Genomic DNA, 15,306 nt, shown 5'->3' on the forward strand with positions numbered 1-15,306 from the left:
CAGAACGTGCCCCCCCCCAATACCCATCACCAGGCTAACCCATCCTCCCACCCTTCCCCTCTAGAACCCTCAGTTTGTTTTTCAGAGTCCATCGTCTCTCATGGTTCGTCGACCCTTCCGATTTCCCCCCCCTTCATTCTTCCCCTCCTGCTATCATCTTCTTTTTTTTTTCTTAACATATATTGCATTATTTGTTTCAGAGGTACAGATCTGAGATTCAACAGTCTTGCACAATTCACAGCGCTTACCAGAGCACATACCCTCCCCAGTATCTATCACCCAGTCACCCCATCCCTCCCACCGCACCCCGCACTCCAGCAACCCTCAGTTTGTTTCCTGAGATTAAGAATTCTTCATATCAGTGAGGTCATATGATACATGTCTTTCTCTGATTGACTTATTTCGCTCAACATAATACCCTCCAGTTCCATCCATGTCGTTGCAAATGGCAAGATCGCATTCCTTTTGATGGCTGCATAATATTCCATTGTATATATATATATATATATATACCACTTCTTCATTATCCATTCATCTGTTGATGGACATCTTGGCTCTATCCACAGTTTGGCTATTGTGGACATTGCTGCTATAAACATCGGGGTGCACGTACCCTTTCTGATCCCTACTTTTGTATCTTTGGGGTAAATACCCAGTAGTGCAATTGCTGGATCACATGGTAGCTCTATTTTCAACTTTTTGAGGAACCTCCATACTGTTTTCCAGAGTCGCTGCACCAGCTTGCATTCCCACCAACAGTGTAGGAGGGTTCCCCTTTCTCCCCATCCCCGCCAACATCTGTCATTTCCTGACTTGTTAATTTTAGCCATTCTGACTGGTGTGAGGTGGTATCTCATTGAGGTTTTGATTTGGATTTTCCTGATGCCAAGCGATGTTGAGCACTTTTTCATGTGTCTGTTGGCCATTTGGATGTCTTCTTTGGAAAAATGTCTGTTCATATCTTCTGCCCATTTCTTGATTGGATTCTTTGTTCTTTGGGTGTTGAGTTTGATAAGTTCTTTACAGATTTTGGATACTAGCTCTTTATCTGCTATGTCATTCGCAAATATCTTCTCCCATTCTGTCAGTTGTCTTTTGGTTTTGACTGTTTCTTTTGCTGTGCAAAAGCTTTTTATCTTGATAAAGTCCCAATAGTTCATTTTTGCCCTTGCTTCCCTTGCCTTTGGCGATGTTTCTAGGAAGAAGTTGCTGCGGCTGAGGTCGAAGAGGTTGCTGCCTGTGTTCTCTTTTAGGATTTTGATGGACTCCTGTCTCACATTGAGGTCTTTCAACCATTTTGAGTCTATTTTTGTGTGTGGTGTAAGGAAATGGTCCAGTTTCATTCTTCTGCATGTAGCTATCCAATTTTCTCAACACCATTTGTTGAAGAGACTGTCTTTTTTCCATTGGACATTCTTTCCTGCTTTGTCAAAGATGAGTTGATCATAGAGTTGAGGGTCCATTTCTGGGCTCTCTATTCTGTTCCATTGATCTATGTGTCTGTTTTTGTGCCAGTACCATACTGTCTTGATGATGACAGCTTTGTAATAGAGCTGGAAGTCTGGAATTGTGATGCCGCCAGCTTTGCTTTTCTTTTTCAACATTCCTCTGGCTATGCGGGGTCTTTTCTGGTTCCATACAAATTTTAGGATTATTTGTTCCATTTCTTTGAAAAAAGTGGATGGTATTTTGATGGGGATTGCACTGAATGTGTAGATTGCTCTAGGTAGCATTGACATCTTCACAATATTTGTTCTTCCAATCCATGAGCATGGAAGGTTTTTACATTCTTTGTGTCTTCCTCAATTTCTTTCATGAGTATTTTATAGTTTTCTGAGTACAGATCCTTTTCCTCTTTGGTTAGATTTATTCCTAGGTATCTTATGGTTTTGGGTGCAATTGTAAATGGGATCTACTCCTTCATGTCTCTTTCTTCTGTCTTGTTGTTGGTGTATAGGAATGCCACTGACTTCTGTGCATTGATTTTATATCCTGCCACTTGACTGAATTCCTGTATGAGTTCTAGCAGTTTTGGGTGGAGTCTTTGGGGTTTTCCACATAAAGTATCATATCATCTGCAAAGAGTGAGAGTTTGACTTCTTCTTTGCTGATTTGGATGCCTTTGATTTCTTTTTGTTGTCTGATTGCTGTGGCTAGGACTTCTAATACTATGTTGAATAGCAGTGGTGATAGTGGACATCCCTGCTGTGTTCCTGACCTTAGGGGGAAAGCTCTTAGTTTTTCCCCATTGATAATGATATTCGCTGTAGGTTTTTCATAGATGGCTTTTATGATATTGAGGTATGTACCCTCTATCCCTATACTCTGAAGAGTTTTGATCAAGAAAGGATGCTGTACTTTGTCAAATGCTTTTTCTGCATCTATTGAGAGGATCTATGGTTCTTGTTCTTTCTTTTGTTAATGTATCATTTCACGTTGAATGATTTCCAGATGTTGAACTAACCTTGCAGCCCAGGGATAAATCCCACTTGGTCGTGGTGAATAATCCTTTTAATGTACTGTTGGATCCTATTGGCTAGTATTTTGATGAGAATTTTTGCATCCATGTTCATCAAGGATATTGGTCTGTAATTCTCCTTTTTTTCTTTTTTTATTCTTATGTTAATCCCCATACATTACATCATTAGTTTTTGATGAAGTGTTCCATGATTCATTGTTTGTGCACAACACCCAGTGCTCCATGCAGAATGTGCCCTCCTCAATACCCACCACCAGGCTAACCCATCCTCCCACCCCCCTCCCCTCTAGAACCCTGTTTGTTTTTCAGAGTCCATCGTCTCTCATGGTTCGTCTACCTCTCCGATTTCCCCCGCTTCATTCTTCCCCTCCCACTACCTTCTTCTTCTTCTTCTTTTTTTTTTTCTTAACATATATTGCATTATTTGTTTCAGAGGCACAGATCTGAGATTCAACAGTCTTGCACAATTCACAGCGCTTACCAGAGCACATACCCTCCCCAGTGTCTATCACCCAGTCACCCATCCCTCCCACCCCACCCCCCACTCCAACAACACTCAGTTTGTTTCCTGCGATTAAGTGTAATTCTCCTTTTTGATGGGGTCTTTGTCTGGGGTGGGATCAAGGTAATGCTGGCCTCATAAAATGAGTTTGGAAGTTTTCCTTCCATTTCTATTTTTTGGAACAGTTTCAGAAGAATATGTATTAATTCTTCTTGAAATGTTTGGTAAAATTCCCCTGGGAAGCCATCTGGCCCTGGGCTTTTGTTTTTTGGGAGATTTTTGATGACTCCTTCAATTTCCTTAGTGGTTTATAGGTCTGTTCAGGTTTTCTATTTCATCCTGGTTCAGTTTTGGTAGTTGATACATCTCTAGGAATGCATCCATTTCTTCCAGGTTATCTAATTTGCTGGCATAGAGTTGCTCCTAATATGTTCTTATAATTGTTTGTATTTCTTTGGTGTTGGTTGTGATCTCTCCTCTTTCATTCATGATTTTATTGATTTGGGTCATTTCTCTTTTCTTTTGGATAAGTCTGGCCAGGGGTTTATCAATCTTGTTAATTCTTTCAAAGAACCAGCTCCTAGTTTCGTTGATCTGTTCTTCTGTTCTTTAGTTTCTATTTCATTGATTTCTGCTCTGATCTTTATTATTTCTCTTCTCCTGCTGGGTTTAGGCTTTATTTGCTGTTCTTTCTCCAGCTCCTTTAGGTGTAGGGTTAGGTTGTGTACTTGAGACCTTTCTTGTTTCTTGAGAAAGGCTTGTATCGCTATATTCTTTCCTCTTAGGACTGCCTTTGCTGCATCCCAAAGATTTTGAACAGTTGTGTTTTCATTTTCATTGGTTTCCATGAATTTTTTAAATTCTTCTTTAATTTCCTGGTTGACCCATTCGTTCTTTAGTAGGATGCTCTTTAGCCTCCATGTATTTGAGTTCTTTCCGACTTTCCTCTTGTGATTGAGTTCTAGTTTCAAAGCATTGTGGTCTGAAAATAGGCAGGGAATGATCCCAATCTGTTGGTACTGGTTGAGACCTGATTTATGACCTAGGATGTGATCGATTCTGGAGAATGTTCCATGGGCACTAGAGAAGAATGTGTATTCCGTTGCTTTGGGATGGAATGTTCTGAATATGTCTGTGAAGTCCATTTGGTCCAGTGTGTCATTTAAAGCCTTTATTTCCTTGTTGATCTTTTGCTTAGACGATCTGTCCATTTCAGTGAGGGGGGTGTTAAAGTCCCCCACTATTATTGTATTGTTGTCGATGTGTTTCTTTGCTTTTGTTATTGCCTTATATATTTGGCTGCTCCCATGTTAGGGACATAGATATTTACAATTGTTAGATCTTCTTGTTGGATAGACCCTTTAAGTAGGATATAGTGTCCTTCCTCATCTCTTATTACAGTCTTTGGTTTAAAATCTAATTTGTCTGAAGAATTGCCACACCAGCTTTCTTTTGGTGTCCATTAGCATGGTAAATGGTTTTCCACCCCCTCACTTTCAATGTGGGGTGTCTTTGGTTCTAAAATGAGTCTCTTGCAGACAGCATATCGATGGGTCTTGTTTTTTAATCCAATCTGATAGCCTGTGTCTTTTGATTGGGGCATTTAGCCCATTTACATTCAGGGTAACTATTGAACGATATGAATTTGTGCCATTGTATTGCCTGTAAGGTGACTGTTACCGTATATTGTCTGTGTTCCTTTCTGGTCTATGTTGCTTTTAGGCTCTCTCTTTGCTTAGAGGACCCCTTTCAAGATTTCTTGTAGGGCTGGTTTCGTGTTTGCAAATTCCTTTAGTTTTTGTTTGTCCTGGAAGCTTTTTATCTCTCCTTCTATTTTCAATGACAGCCTAGCTGGATATAGCATTCTTGGCTGCATATTTTTCTCATTTAGTGCTCTGAATATATCCTGCCAGTCCTTTCTGGCCTGCCAGGTCTCTGTGGATAGGTTTGTTGCCAATCTAATGTTTCTACCCTTGTAGGTTATATATCTCTTCTCCTGAGCTGCTCTCAGGATTTTCTCTTTGTCTATGAGACTCACAAGTTTTACTATTAGATGTCGGGGTGTTGACCTATTTTTATTGATTTTGAGAGGGGTTCTCTGTGCTTCCTGGATTTTGATGCCTGTTTCCTTCCCCAAATTAGGGAAGTTCTCTGCTATAATTTGCTCCAATATACCTTCTGCCCCCCTCTCTCTTTCTTCTTCTTCTGGGATCCCAATTATTCTAATGTTGTTTCGTCTTATGGTATCACTTATCTCTCGAATTCTGCCCTTGTGATCCAGTAGTTGTTTATCTCTCTTTTTCTCAGCTTCTTTATTTTCCATCATTTGGTCTTCTATATCACTGATTCTCTCTTCTGCCTCATTTATTCTAGCAGGTAGCGCCCCCATATTTGATTGCACCTCATTAATAGCCTTTTTGATTTCGACTTGGTTAGATTTTAGTTCTTTTACTTCTCCAGAAAGGGTTTCTCTAATAACTTCCATGCTTTTTTCAAGCCCAGCTAGTATCTTTACATTGATGATTCTGAACTGTAGATCTGACATCGTACTAATGTCCGTATTGAGTAGGTCCCTGGCAGTCGGTACTACCTCTTGTTCTTTTTGTTGAGGTGATTTTTTCCATCTTGTCATGTTATCCATAGGAGAATAGATTAATGAGAGAACAAAATGCTAACAGTGTAAATGTCCCCAGAAAATATACTCTAAACAAATCAGAAAAGACCTGAAGCAGTGGGAAGAGATAGGGAAAGAGAAAAAAAAGGAAAAAGGAAAAAAAAAAAGAAAAAGAAAAAGATAAAGATAAAAAGAAACAAAAACAGAACAAAACAAAATAAAAAAAACAGAATATGATCAAATATGATCAGGCTGGTATATAGATCAGTGCCACACACTAGATTTTGGGTGTATTTTGGTCTGTTAGAAGAAAGTGCCTCCCAAAATTTTAAAGAAAGAGAAACTTATATATGTACAAAAATAAGGGTTGATATGATGAAGGGTTGGAATATGACTGTAAACATGAAAATTATAAAAAATTTTATAAAAGAATTGATAAGAAATTGTTTGAAAAAAGAAAGAAGAGGATTAAAAAAAAAAAGAAAAGGGAGAGAATGTGATCAGGCAGGGGAGTAGAAAAAACCATACACTAGAGATTTTGGGTATATTTTGATCTGTTGGAAGAAACTATCTCAAAATTTTAAAGAGAAAACAACTTATATATATATGCCAAAAATACGGGTAACTACACTGAAGGGATAGAATATGACTCTAAAAATGAAAAATAAAAATGTTTTTTTAAAAAAGGGATTGATAAGATGTTGGTTGAAAAAGGGAAAAAGAAGAATTAAAAAAAAAGACAGTTAAAAAAAATTAACTTTGAAAGACTAAAGAATCATGGTAAAAAAGCCATGAATTCTATGTGCAGTATTCCCCTAGCGCTGGAGTTCTGCCGTTCTCATTGATCGGTAAACTTGGTCTTGGCTGGCTGTTCTCGCTGATCTTCTGGGGAGGGGCCTGTTGCCGTGGTTTCCAAATGTCTCTGCCGGAGGCGGAATTGCCCCGCCCTTGCCCCCTCCCGGCTAAGTAATCTGCTCGGGTTTGCTCTCCGGGGCTTTTGTTCCCTGAGAGCTTTCCGTACAGCTTTGGAGGCGGAGAGTGAAAATGGCGGCCTCCCAATCTCCGCCCCGGAGGAGCCGAGAACTCGGGGGCCCCGCTTCTCAGTGAGCCCCCAGAGAAAAGCCGTCAGTCACTCCCGTCTCCCCGGTCTCCGGCCTCACTCCGTGCTCACCCGGCCTGCGACCGCGCGATTCTATCTCTGGCACCCGACTCGGTGTGGAGTCTCCAAACCCAGCAGATCCCTGCGGTGCACTCCTGCGCAGCTCCTCCCGGGGGAGGAAGGTGAGTCTCCCCGGATCTGCCGCTTGTGGGGTCCCTGCTGGAGGAGCAGGGGCCCGACTGTGCCGCGGATCACGGTTTATGGCCACCCCGAGCTGAGAGCCCGCGCCTCGGCTCTGTCTCTGCAGCCCGCTTCCCCGCTCCGATACCTGGGAGCTCTGTTGCACTCAGGCACCCCCGGTCTTTCTGTGACCCCGAGGGTCCTGAGACCACACTGTCCCACAAGGGTTCCACCCCCTGCTTAGCCACCGGAGCGACGCCCCTCAGCGGAGCCGACTTTTAAAAGTTCCGATTTTGTGCTCTGTGGCTCTATCACTTGCCAGAAGCGGCCGATGGAGGCCCCTCCCCTGCCGTCTGTCCTCCGGAATATCGCCTCGGATTCACTTCTCTGCACGTCCTACCTTCCAGAAAGTGGTCGCTTTTCTGTTCAGAGAGTTGTTGCTATTCTTTTCTCTGATCTCCTGTTGAGTTTGTAGGTGTTCAGAATGGTTTGGTCTCTATCCAGCTGAATTCCTGAGACTGGGCGAAATCCAGGTCTCCTATTCCTCCGCCATCTTGCTCCGCCCCCCCAGATTTGGAGCTATTAATAATAATTTTTCACACACCCTTCTGTAAGTCTCTGCATAATTATCTCCCCTAAGGTAGAAACCCTACAGTGTGATTGCTGGGTCAAAGGACATGTCATTTTTAATTTAAATGGATACTGCCAGATTGCCCTCCAAAAAGATTATAGTCTCATCATCAGTGCATGGAATCACTTTTTTTTATCTTGCCAACCATGCATAAAAACAGCCTAAAATTTTTGCCAATCAGTTGGGTGGGAAGGGGTATTTCATTGTTTTTTTTTTTTAAGATTTTATTTATTTATTTGACAGAGAGAGACACAGCGAGAGAGGGAACACAAGCAGGGGGAGTGGGAGAGAGAGAGAAGCAGGCTTCTCGTGGAGCAGGGAGCCCGATGCAGGGCTCGATCCCAGGACCCTGGGATCATGACCTGAGCCGAAGGCAGACGCTTAACGACTGAGCCACCCAGATGCCCCTCATTGGGGTTTAAATGTACTTTTGTATGAATCTGAATGAGATTGAGCATATTTTCATGGGCCATGTTAATCTATAAAATGGTACTTCATCTTTCTTGCTCTTTTGAAGGTACTCCCTTTACCATGATTATGAAAACTTTACCAATAGTTTCTCCTTTTGTTAATTTTTTTACCTTAAGCTCCTTAAATTTTGAGTATCTTGTGAAGAAAGTATTTAATCATTTATAGCTAATTCCTCCAACATAATTTATTGTAATTTATATCTTTTTCTCACTGCATGGAATATTCATTTTTATCACATAACGAATTGATAGAAATCCATCAGTCTTTTTTTTTTTTTTTAATTGTTCTCCCTTATACTGTCCTATTGTCTGTTCGTGCACCAAAACATTTTTTTTCACTTCGGGTTTTTCTGTAGTAAGTTCTGATAACTAGTGGAGCAAATAATCACCTCATTTCTATCCTTTTACACATTTTATTTTGGCTATTTTTATGCATTTTATCTTCCTGAAGATATTTAGGACTAACTTGTCAGGTTTTCATTGAAAAACCTGGATATTTGATTGGAATAACATTGGGAAAAGTTTGGATTTATCAGTTAAGTTTGTAGAGAATTAGCATTTATAAATATTAAGTTTTCACATCCAAGAGCTTATGTGTTCTTCAACAAAATTTTCTTTTTCTTCATATGGGTCTCACACATTTCTGGTGAGGTTTATTTTATATATTTTCCCTGCTATTTTGACGTATATGGGATTTCCCCGCCCCCGCCCGGACATTTTCAGATTGGTTCCTGCTAGTGTATAGGAAGATTATTGTTTGTATGCTCCTGCCCCTCAGCACTCAGTGGACTCTCTCCATCTGTTAGATTATGGGGCTCATGAAGCCCTCTCAGGTTTTTTTAAGGGTCAAGTAGATCCCAGGCAAATGGTGTTAATAAGGCATAAGAGTATAAAAATAATAAATCCTTTCACAGATTCCAAGAGTCAACTTCTCTGTGCCCTTTGGACCTCTTGAGTTATAAGGGAGCACCGCATCAGGCAAAGCAGGAAGCCTTCTAGCTCCCCACATCACACGTCAAGATGGCGGATCCCTTGGTCTTTGGCATTGGCTCTGGGGCTACAAGCTGCTGAGTGGGGCTTATTGTGTGATGGATGTTCAAAGGCATGTGGAGAGCAGATCTCTGCCTCGGGTGAAGGCCACCGGGGCAGAGAAAAGAGTAGGGGCTTTTGTTCTTAGGTTCAAACCCTACTACTATCACTTGCTCTATATAATTGAGGAAGGGACTAAGTTCTCTGGGCTTCAGATGTTAATGCCTTCTTTGCTGTCTGTGCATCTCTCATATTAAATGGAGCTTTCTATGAGGTGCCTGGTATTCAGTAAGTGCCCAGTGAATGGTGGCCCTTGTTATTCTTAAGATGATGGCGGTGGAGAAGGACTTTGAGTCTGACAAGCCTGCTTTTGAGCCCTGGCTCTGCTACATCCTGATGGCATGACGGTGGACAAGCTATTTGGATTTCTTAAGCTCCGGTTTCCTCAAAGTTGGTCTGGTGACACTTTAAGGATTCAGTGAGAATATGTAGGTGTTAGTTCTCTGTGAACTGCCATATTTCATGTAATGGTAGCTGGTGATGTCATTTCTGTCATTCTTCCTTCTAGGGGCAAGATAAAAAGTTCCCATTGAGATGCTGAGAAATATATTTTATTAGCTCACATTAAAGTCACATTTCTAATTATAATCTTTAGAGGAGCTTCAAATAACATTTGTGTCCTGTGAAGAATGTTAAGATTTTGAATGACTGGATTTGTGTGTGTTTTAAATATGTCCTCAACTAGCTTTTCCCCATAAATATATGGAATGAGGATCCCAGGTAATGATCTAAACTGTCTGCTCAAATCCTAGTGTCTAACTGCTCTCACAAACCTGAGCAACACGGGACACTGCTTTTCAAAGGCGTAACAAGACCAACTTACAACGTTGATTTTGTACCTCAAGCCACACCACCATGGATTACTTTGAGAAACAATGAAGACCTCTCAGTTGCTTGGGCCCGATATATTTTGAGTCTCATTAGCAGAGTTGAAATAATCCATTTCATTTATTCATTGCACTTAGGCTAGCATGGAGAGAGGTAGTTCAATTATTGTTAATAAAGAAAATCAATTGATTATCACAAATTTTGAGTTGGAGTCAGAAGGTTTTTTTGCTTTTTGTTTTTTGTTTTTTTGGGTGGGGAGGAACAGAGGGAGAGGGGGAGAGAGAGAGAATCTTAAGCAGGCTCCGTGCCTAGCATAGAGCCAAATGTGGGTCTTGATCTCCACAACCCTGAGATGGTGACATGAACCAAAATCAAAAGTTGGATGCTTAACTAACTGAGCTACTCAGGCGCCCCTGGAATCAGAATTTAAAATTGGACAAGGTGGGTTGGGGTGTGAGAGCTAACATTTCATTGAAGGAAACCTTATTTGCAGAGGCACTGTTTCTATAGTATCTGCAACCAAACAGTGGCTGATGTGCACATTCTAGAGGACAAGCCAGATGCTAACCAGCCCCCAAGATGTGGCCACCATGTATCCATCTATCCTTGAAAAAAAAAAAAAAATGAGTGCTTTGTAGTCATTAGAAGTAATGAATGTTTCCAAGTGGAGCTTTAAGACTGCCAATTAGATAATTCATCACACTTGTTGCCAGTACCCACAAGCTTTAAATTTGCTGCTCAATGATTTTCAAAGAAGTAACTTACCTTAAGGGTTGACTGGAATAATACCTCTTCAAATGCATATGGAAATGAGATGCACAAGTGGACCAGGGCTTGATTCACAGGCAAGCAGCTTGGAGATACTGACTCTTGTTTACTAAACACAGTGTGGCTCACCTGATTTTTCACACCGACAGGTGGTGAAAGGCTCTGTGAGTGAGGTCAGAGGCACGTCCCCACCCTGCTTGTGGAAGACCTTTGTCACTGATGGAGAGGTGAAGATTGGCAGTTCATTGGAAGGTGTTTGTTAAACTTGGGTTTTAATAGTGTGCGTTTTTTTCCCCAGGTCTCATGTTTAGGACAGAAACAGGATTGTACCTGAGGGAAAGGATATGAGTAGAAGACATTCATCTCATCTTGCTCAGGTTTGGGCACACCTGCTTCTTGTACACAGAAGAAGCTGAGAGGGACAGGGGAAAGCAGAGTAGGGATCACTGCTTAGCCCAGATCCAATTCAGGGCAAGAGCACCCTAGATCAGTGGTTCTGAAGTCAGGATGCACTTTAGAATCACTTAGAGAGCTTTAAAAAAATACAGATGCTTGTGGGGGGAAGCCTGGGTGCTCAGTCAGTTAAGCGTCTCACCCTTGGTTTCAGCTCGGGTCATGATCTTGGGGTCCTGGGTTCAATCCCCTTATTGGGCTTGGGGAGTTTGCTTGTCACTCTCCTTCTGCTCCTCCCCCTGTGTGTTCTCTCTCTCTCTGGAATAAATAAAAGCTTAAAAAAAAATACAGGTGCTTGGGCTCCACTCAGATCAGTTCAACCATAGCCTCTGACCTGGACACTAGTGTTTATTTATTTTTTGTTTTTATTTTTTAAAGATTTTATTTATTTGAGAGAGCGAGAGTGAGAGAGAGAGAGAGAGAAGGAGCAGGATGAGGGGCAGAGGGGCAAGCAGACTCCCCGCTGAGGAGGGAGCCCGACATGGGGCTCGATCCCAGGACCCTGAGATCATGCATGACCTGAGCCAAAGTCAGATGCTTAACTGCCTGAGCCACCCAGGTGTCCCTGGACACTAGTGTTTATTATGAGCTCTCTGGTTACTTCCAGCTTAAAATAGCATATCTGGAGTAAGGACTATTCATTGTCTCAAAGATGAGTTAGTTCTCATTGATCCCAACCAATGGGAAGCAAACCGGTAATCCTTACTTGTTCAGACAATGGTACTGTGAAGGTTTAAAGTTATAGATTCAAAGAAAAAATAAAAATGTATGGAAGGTGACAGGTGTGAGTTCTTAACCTGAGATCATAGGGGTTCCATCACCCCCTGAAACTGCATGCCAAGCTTTGAGCAAATGTAGGTCTCTATATTTGAGGAATGGGGTGACAGGGGGAAAGGGTTCATCCCCTTTAGAGGATTCCCAAAGGAAGCCACAGACAGCAAATATTTTAGGAACTGCTGAGGGGAAAAAACACCTTCATGAAATTCATGCCCATTCCAATGAATGTGTGTGAAAGACACACACATACGGTTTTGAAGAAAGAAAACTTATAGGTGGGAGGGTCCTGAGTGCTCCCCCAAACTTTCACTGTTCTCCCACAGTTCCCCACGCTAACTGCCATGGTCACCAGTTCCTGGTGCCTGTGAGAGCTCCCACCTAACAATTCTGACCCTGTGAAAATCACCTTTCCTTGATATACCTTAGCACAGTGGAGTGAGTGCAATCTTCTTAAAACTACAAATGATGAAACAGAACAAATAATTAAGATGATCAACCAATGAAAGAAATGATAGCAGGTCAGATGGAGAATCTCTCTCTCTCTCCCTCTTTTTTGAAAATTTCAGATGGAGAGTCTTTTAATTCTTACTATGCTCATGCTCCAAATTTCTGTCTCACTTCCCATATATCTTAACTGGCTTCCCCCCAACCCTCCATCTCCTCTTGGCCCAGGACCCTCTTACTTCTGGCTACATGGGAACATTCTCATGAGCCAATGTCCCTGGCAGATCAGTAAGAGATTGTTGCAGTTTCTAAAATGTGGGACATGCTTCATGCCTTCAGCACCTTTCAACTTCAGTCTGTTTTCAAAGCAAAAATGGAAAAGCGGTTTGAACTCACCCGCTAAATCCTACCAGTTGATAAGGAAATCCTAGCAGAACTTCTTAAACTAGAAGGGGCATTTGAATCCCAAGGCTATCTTGCTAAAGATTCTGATTCCCTCTGAGAATCGCTGTCCGTGGCAAGATCCTAAAGGAGTCTGTTGCAGATGACTCCGAGGTTGGGACCCTTTGGCACTGTCTGCCACCGGGCTGGGGATTTGACAGACCAGGTGACAGTCCTTGTTTCAAGTTATCAGCCCTGCTTCCCCCTAGAACACTCTGTAGTTGCTGCAGCTGTGTCATTGTGGTGGGCTCTGTGCTTTCCCTACCATTGCTGATCTCATGCCTTCCGTTAGCTCAGGAAGATGGCCTTGTCCCTACCATCAAGGGACAGCTCCCATTACAGCGCTGCCTTCAGTCTGCTGGAGAGCTGATCTTGGCAGATCCTTGCAAGCTCCTCCCCTCTGCTGATTGGATGGGTTTGGAGACTTATTGCTGCCCCAGTCCGAGTAGTATGACCAGAGCCCTGGTGTTCCACGAGCATCAGTCTGCCCCCAACCAGGCACTTGGTCTTTTTGACTGCTGGGTCTGGAGCCCAGGCTGGAAACCTAGATGTGGTCTCACCTCCCTTCTCCCGAGGTCTGCTGCTGAAACTGCTGGTCCAGCCCAGATGGAGCATGAAGGTGAGATGCTGACCACATGGGATGATGGAACCGAGACGCTGAGACACAACACCTTGCCCCATTTTGCCAGACGGCTGCCCCTGGGGCTGATGCCAATCCCCCCAGCACCAGTATTAACTCTGCTGCTTTGATGTGGTGAGTCAGACGTCCCTGGGTCTTGCTGTGCCAGCCCTGGAAGCTGCTGGTGTGTTCAGTGGTTGCTATTATTAGTAGTACTAGTAGTAATAAAAAAGAAGTCACAATTAGCATTTATTCAGTGCTCCCTACGCTGTAAGCACTGGACTCAGCATATCACAATTGTTGTTACATTTAATCCTCCAAAGAACCCTATGAGATCGTTTCTTTTTTTTGGGCACAATTTCCCCCATGGGGAAACTGAAGCCCAGAAAGGTTAAGTTACTTGTCCAAGGTCACTCAGATAGTAAGAAGCAGAGTGAGGGGCGCCTGGGTGGCTCAGTCGGTTAAGCGACTGCCTTCGGCTCAGGTCATGATCCTGGAGTCCCTGGATCGAGTCCCGCATCGGGCTCCCTGCTCGGCAGGGAGTCTGCTTCTCCCTCTGACCCTCCCCCCTCTCATGTGCTCTCTCTCATTGTCTCTCAAATAAATAAATAAAATCTTTAAAAAAAAAAAAAAAAAGAAGCAGAGTGAGATGGGAAGTCACAGTCTTCAGACTAAAAGCCCCTGCTTCTAACCACTATGACGCCCTGTCTCTGCTGCCAAGTGCCAAGCCTGTCCCTGATTGACAACTGCTAGAACTTCAACGTAAAAACAAAGCAAAAAAACCCAAAAAACAAAAAAACCCCAAAAAACCAAAAAAACAAATTAAAAAAACACCGAAACACTAGTGAGTTTCTTTTAGAAGCTGCCAAACGTCATCTGATCCTGCAGCATTTGTGCTCTGGGCTCTGCATAAACAGAGTTCTCCAAAGTTTGTGGGCACACTTTCTGCATATAGATGGCTGCTCGCAGTTTAAATACCCCAGAAGGGAGTTGATACCTTCTGTCATCCCTGATTGGTGCAGGGAGTTAGTAAGGAAACATGACCAGCAGTCGGTGGAAATCATGAAGAATTTCATGCCCAGTGATTGTAAAACTATATATAAATATAGTTTTAATTTATTTAAATAAATATATAAAAACAATAGATGAGCTAATAGGACCTCGGCCCAGAGCCGCCATATGTCAGTGGAAGGCAGGAGCCGTGGGACAGTTGCCTTCCTAGCCTGAATAAGAATATTTGGTCCAATTGCCAAGAACTTTGGCCTCTCTTGGCATGGGAGAGCCCTGGCGTACTGCAGCCGTGCCACATGGAAATGCTGCTGGACAGTTCAGCCTTTGCCAAAAAATAACACGCCAGAATGGTTTCTATAGCGTTGGTTGCTACTGCTTTGCATCTGCATTGCATTTGTCCTTACGGATGTTGCAGAAGTTTCTAAGTACTTTCTGCATGCCAGTTATCATCTGAGGGATCTCTTGGGGCTTTGTGTATGGCATCTTCTGGTCCCTCCTTTTGCAAGGGACACTGGTGCCTGGGAGGAGCACTTCCTAATGAGACTGTGCAGCCCCAGGCTGAGTGCTGACAGCGGTTCTCTGGCTGGGTTCTTTGGTGGTGAGCAATAGAAACCAACTCCGGCTGATTCCAGAAGGAAAGAATGGGTGCTTATTGGAAAGCATGTGGTAGGTTTACAAAAGGAAAACCCGAGGAAGCAGACACAGGACAGGAGAGGACATAGACAAGCTCAAGAAATCTAGACATCAGGACCTAAAGCTCTGCCTTTCAAACTGCTCATTGTTGGGATGAAGCCATTCATTCTTCCTCTTGAGTTAGCCAGTCGAAATTCTTGGGGTGGGGAGCATTTGACCTTCTTTACTTCAGTCAAGAGGCCACTTTGGGGGCTAAGGAGGGGAAACA

General features: G+C 42.8%; 1 long non-coding RNA gene across 3 annotated transcripts in view; it reads left to right on the plus strand.

The window, feature by feature from the left end:
- Window positions 1-15,306, plus strand: part of LOC118023009 — a 77,607-nt gene that overhangs the window by 5,472 nt on the left and 56,829 nt on the right. The window contains exons 1-2 of one of the 3 annotated variants that reach the window (XR_004682620.1): window positions 10,928-11,037; window positions 13,351-13,529. This is a non-coding gene — a long non-coding RNA (uncharacterized LOC118023009). Of the gene's footprint in view, window positions 1-10,927; window positions 11,038-11,613; window positions 13,530-15,306 lie in introns of those variants that run through there. The other 2 variants (XR_004682621.1, XR_004682622.1) reach the window with 2 other exon arrangements.

The sequence above is a fragment of the Mirounga leonina genome, unplaced genomic scaffold (assembly GCF_011800145.1).
Source record: "Mirounga leonina isolate KUSES-001 unplaced genomic scaffold, KU_Mleo_1.0 Mir_178, whole genome shotgun sequence".
In the NCBI taxonomy this organism is placed as follows: domain Eukaryota; kingdom Metazoa; phylum Chordata; class Mammalia; order Carnivora; family Phocidae; genus Mirounga; species Mirounga leonina.